Below are 6,261 nucleotides of genomic sequence, written 5' to 3' on the forward strand. Positions count from 1 at the left end.
CTACTGAACTTGGGGGAGGAGCCACTGTGGGTGGGGTCTATTTAAGCTTTAAATAGGAGCGTTTTGACCAGCAACTATAGAGTGTTCAGTTTGGACGAGTGTATTCTGTTGATCGAAACAGCTCTCCAAAGACCTTGGGGCATTAGCTCCTGCCCAGGCAAAGTGACTTTGCTGGCAGTGGTGAAAACCATAAATGCCCCCAAAAAGAGATCATCTTGCCAGCTAACAGCAGCGCCTGTGTTCCCTGGCAATGTGCTCTACAAATAAGGAACTTGCACTTTTGCGCCCGCAGCTGGATGTCAGCGCTTGGTTGGCTAAGCCAAATCTCCTGAGAACCAAGTCATAGAAGGGTATACCTCATCTAAATTTGGACTTTGTTTTCATCTCCCCTTTGCCTGCAATAGTAGTGTGATTAATCTCTCATTGGTTTGGGATATTTCTTTATTGGCTTATTAAGAGAAATTATCCTGTATGCTATTGGCTTGTGAAATTATTATAATTCCTGCACTGAGCTTGTGTTAAATAGATTATTGGCAAAGACAATCTCAGTCTCTAAGCATAATTTGCTGCCAAACAAAACAGATACTGATACATGTTACAACATGGATGACTGTAGAAAACACGACAGTAAGTGAAAGAGATCAGTCATAAAAGGCCACAAACTATATATTGTACAATTCCATTTATATGAAATGTCCAGAATAGGGAAATATATAGGGACAGAAAGTAGATTACTGGTTGCCTAGGGCTGGAGCAGGGCAAGGGAGAGGTTTGAGGGAAAGTGGGAATTGATTGCTGATGGGTATGGGGTTTCTTTTTAGGGTGATGAAATGGTCTAATATTTTTTGTGGTGACAGTTACACACTGTAATATAAAGAACTTTTAATTGTACACTTTAAACGGTGAGTTGTATGTTATGTGAATTATATCTTTAAAAAACCGTTATTGAAAAAAAAAAAAAAACATTTAGAATGCATTCATTGTGCAGTCATCAGCTGGAATGACCTAGAACTGATCTACCAAAATGAATTCATCAGGGGTCCCCAAGGTGATCAACAGTGTCAAACCCCACACAGAGTTTCCTTTTAGGTTATTTCTAAAGAATAGCAAAGTGAGTGAGTGTCGCTCAGTCGTGTCCCACTCTTTGGGACCCCATGGACTATACAGTCCATGGAATTCTCCAGGCCAGAATACTGGAGTGGGTAGCCTTTCCCTTCTCCAGGGAATCTTCCCAACCCAGGGATCAAACCCAGGTCTCCCGCATTGCATGCGGATTCTTTACCAGCTGAGCTATCAGGGAAGCCCTACAGAATAGCAAAGCATGTGTCTTTTGTGTGTGTATGTATAATAAGTCTGTGTGTGCACATGCACATGTGTAGGCATTTATATTTTATGAAAAATCTGCATTTAGTCCATATGTTCAAACAAGTACACATCGAAACTCCAGAATTTGGGGGAAACATCACTTCAAATAATATTGTATTCATTGTGAGAAACATTTTCAGATTTCCTCTAGTGTTCCAAAAGATGAGCTATTTTTGAAGTTTCAATGTCTTCCTGCCGGGTGACTCAGAACTTTTAAAAACTTTTGTGAAAGGTGAAAATATTAAAACAGGAGACAGAGAGAAACAGAGATAGATGAGGACAGAAAATTGTTCACATTCCCCACTCTATTCTTTTCTTTCCCATTCTTCTGGTACTTTTAGAAATAATACTTTTTTTCAACTCTTTTTCTTCTGCTTGAATTCTGCCTTCATCTTTGTTCTCTGTTTCATCAACCTTTGCATCGAGGTTCATACATTCTGGGGTAGGTAGATGGAATTCATTTGCTGTCTGGCATAGTTGGTAGGGCAGGGGTTAGCTGCTGCTACTGTTGAGGTAGTCCCAAACTGTCATATTAATGAAATATTTCTTTGTATATTTGAACTCTTCTCTATCAACCTGTCCCTCTGGAAATTTCTTTCTTTCTTTCTTTCTTTTTTAAAGAATTTATTTGGCTGCACCAGGCCTTAGTTGCTGCATGTAGGATCTTTAGTTGCAGCAGGTGGGATCTAGTTCCCTGACCAGGGATCAAACCCATACCCCCTGCACTGGAAGCACAAAGTCTTAGCCATTCGGCCACCAGGGAAGTCCCCTTCTGGACATTTCTTTATTGATTCTACAAACATTCATTTACCTTTTGGGTACCAGGTGCCATGCTAGGTTCTGGGAACACAGAATGAATGAGACTTCTTTACAGACATCAAGGAACTCTGAGTTTTTGTAGTGTTTCTCAACCTTGTTTTCATTATTTCCTCACTTAAGGAGCCTATGTAGACCTCTTTTTCCCATAATAGAGTGCCCTTCATGGAATTTTAAGTTCAGAGGTACACTCTATGTCTTTATGTATTTATGGTGCTTTGGAGAGCCATAAACCACTGCCATATCTAAGATTTTTGGTCCCTTAGAGGCCATGCCACTCCCATTGAGAATGCATGGTTTAGTGGGAAAGAGTGATATATAAGAAGAGGACAAAATGATGTGACATTTTCAAGGGAGAACAAAATATATCAGACCCCAAAGAAAGGAAAGATTTTACATCCAAACTCCTTAAATGGCAAGATATTGTGCTGGGGTTTTTAGGCATAGAAAAATCAGTAAAACAGGTCTATATCTCCAAAGCATTAACAAAAGAGCAATACTTTCTTCCTGGCTTCCTTTCTTCATTCCTTCTTTTTTCCTTTCTTCCCCCTTCTTTCTACAAATCATTCTTGATTAACCAGTTAAGTGCCAAGTACTGAATCTTTTTTTTAGCTTTCCTTCCCTAATTCAGTTTTGCTTCCTTCCTTCTCCTCTTCTCAGATCCCACTGCTTTTTTATTCTCTCCTTGATTTATTAGATCCCTTATCGCCACTAATGCTTACATGAATGATAAAAGATTGAAAATATTATCCTTCTGTGGTCAAGACCTCTTATGATTTTTCTTCTTAGTTTTATATTAGATCTACATTTTTCCAATAGTCATGTATGGACATGAGAACTGAACAATAAAAAAGGCTGGGTGCCAAAGAATTGATGCCTTTGAAATGTGGTGCTGGAGAAGACTTTTGAGAGTTCCTTGGACTGCAAGGAGATCCAACCAGTCCATCCTAAAGGAGATCAACCCTGAATGTTCATTGGAAGGACTGATGCTGAAGCTCCAACTTTGGCCACCTGATACAAAGAACTGACTCATTGGAAAAGACCCTGATGCTAGGAAAGATTGAAGGTGGGAGGAGAAGGGGATGACAGAGGATGAGATGGTTGGATGGCATCACCGACTCAATGGACATGAATTTGCGTAAGCTCTAGGAGATGGTAAAGGACAGGGAGGCCTGGCATGCTGCAGTCCATGGGGTTGCAAAAAGTTGGACATAACTGAATGACTGAACAACAACAAGTAAGAAAACAAAAATTAAGTGAGCTAATTGTATTATTTACTTGTGTAAATTACACTTTATAATAGGTAATGTTTAAGTACTATGTTGATTGGTTTGGATGAAAATCTCATTCATTCCTAAAAGTGGAATTCAGACTTGTGCACTGCTATGATGTGTATTTTCTGTTTATTTGTTTCTTGGGCTTGTACTGAGGAAATTAAAATCTAGAATTGGACTTTGATAAGTCACAATTATCTTAACATATGCATGCCCATGGCAGAACATACCCAGGTGGTAAACTGGTGCCTGGAGTTCCCTAGCTCTAACAAGAGGCTATCTCTGCTTAGTCATGCCATCATTAAAAAAAAAAAGTCAATCCTATCAACTTGGAAACTATATGTAAGAATTTCAGTGGCTAAGAAAATATGAATCATTAAGGTTGTGAAAAGGAAAATTGGATTACATTTATGTGTAATTTAAAATTCATTATGTGTGTGGTTGTCTTACACATTATTTGATACTGAGTTATGTCTAGGCATATAGATTCCAGGACAAGCTTTTAAACATATTTTCTTACTTCACCTCTAAGAAATTAGGGGCCAGTGTGAAGCTACAACTCAAGCCTCTATTTTCAATCTCTGTTCTGATTTTAAAAGCACATTAATTTGCCCAAACACAAGAACATTTATCCATTTATAAAATTAAATTGAAAATATTCAAGTTTTCCAAAGAGTGCAATTGAGCTGCTGAACTCCTTGAGCTACCAATAAAGAAAGTCCTTCTCCACACAGACCTTGCTAAAGCCACAAACAGCATCTTACTGAAATTTGCCTAATCACATCTTCCAGAAATGCCCCCAAATGTTTGTTTTGGTTTAAAGGGATAAAAATTGCTTGCCCGTTACTAAAATGTGTGCTTGTGTCAAACTGAATGCCAGCTCTTGAGACTTTCTAATTACACATTCATGAATAAGAAGGATTAATACCATGGAGGAGACAGGAATCGAGACCATCCCCAAGAAAAAGAAATGCAAAAAGGCAAAATGGTTGTCTGAGGAGGCCTTACAAATAGCTGTGAAAAGGAGAGAAGTGAAAGGCAAAGGAGAAAAGGAAAGATATACCCATTTGAATGCAGAGTTCCAAAGAATAGCAAGGAGAGATAAGAAAGCCTTCCTCATCGATCAATGTAAACAAATCGAGGAAAACAATAGGATGGGAAAGACTAGAGATGTCTTCAAGAAAATGAGAGATATCAAGGGAACATTTCATGCAAAGATGGGCTCAATAAAGGACAGAAATGATAGGGACCTAAACAGAAGCAGAAGATATTAAGAATACAAGAATACACAGAAGAACTGTACAAAAAAGATTTTCACGACCCAGATAATCACGATGGTGTGATCACTGACCTAGAGCCAGACATCCTGTAATGTGAAGTCAAGTGGGCCTTAGGAAGCATCACTACGAACAAAGCTAGTGGAGGTGATGGAATTCCAGTGGAGCTATTTCAAATCCTGAAAGATGATGCTGTGAAAGTCCTGCACTCAATATGCCAGCAAATTTGGAAAACTCAGCAGAGGCCACAGGACTGGAAAAGGTCAGTTTTCATTCCAATCCCAAAGAAAGGCAATGCCAAAGAATGCTCAAACTACCACACAATTGCACTCATCTCACACGCTAATAAAGTAATGCTTAAAATTCTCCAAGCCAGGCTTCAGCAATATGTGAACCGTGAACTTCCAGATGTTCAAGCTGGTTTTAGAAAAGGCAGAGGAACCAGAGATCAAATTGCCAACATCTGCTGGATCATCAAAAAAGCAAGAGAGTTCCAGAAAAACATCTATTTCTGCTTTATTGACTATGCCAAAGCCTTTGACTGTATGGATCACAATAAACTGTGGAAAATTCTGAAAGAGATGGGAATACCAGACTACCTGACCTGCCTCTTGAGAAACCTGTATGCAGGTCAGGAAGCAACAGTTAGAACTGGACATGGAACAACAGACTGGTTCCAAATAGGAAAAGGAGTACGTCAAGGCTGTATATTGTCACTCTGCTTATTTAACTTATATGCAGAGTACATCATGAGAAACGCTGGGCTGGATGAAGCACAATCTGGAATCAAGATTGCCAGGAGAAATATCAATAACCTCAGATATGTAGATGACACCACCCTTATGGAAAAAAGTGAAGAAGAACTAAAGAACCTCTTGATGAAAGTGAAAGTGGAGAGTGAAAAAGTTGGCTTAAAGCTCAACATTCAGAAAACTAAGATCATGGCATCCAGTCCCATCACTTCAAGGGAAATAGATGGGGAAACAGTGGAAACAGTGGCTGACTTTTTTTTCTGGGCTCCAAAATCACTGCAGATGGTGATTGCAGCCATGAAATTAAAAGACGCTTACTCCTTGGAAGGAAAGTTATGACCAACCTAGACAGCATATTAAAAAGCAGAGACATTACTTTGCCGACAAAGGTCCGTCTAGTCAAGGCTATGGTTTTTCCAGTGGTCATGTATGGATGTGAGAGTTGGAGTATAAAGAAAGCTGAGCACCGAAGAATTGATGCTTTTGAACCGTGGTGTTGGAGAAGACTCTTGAGAGTCCCTTGGACAGCAAGGAGGTCCAACCAGTCCATCCTAAAGGAGATCAGTCCTGAGTGTTCATTGGAAGGACTGATGTTGAAGCTGAAACTCCAATACTTTGGTCACCTCATGCGAAGAGCTGACTCATTGGAATAGACCCTGATGCTGGGAAAGATTGAGGGCAGGAGGAGAAGGGGATGACAGAGGATGAGATGGTTGGATAGCATCATAGACTCGATGGACATGGGTTTGGGTGCACTCCGGGAGTTGGTGATGGACA

The sequence above is a fragment of the Bubalus bubalis genome, chromosome X (assembly GCF_019923935.1).
Source record: "Bubalus bubalis isolate 160015118507 breed Murrah chromosome X, NDDB_SH_1, whole genome shotgun sequence".
Taxonomy (NCBI): domain Eukaryota; kingdom Metazoa; phylum Chordata; class Mammalia; order Artiodactyla; family Bovidae; genus Bubalus; species Bubalus bubalis.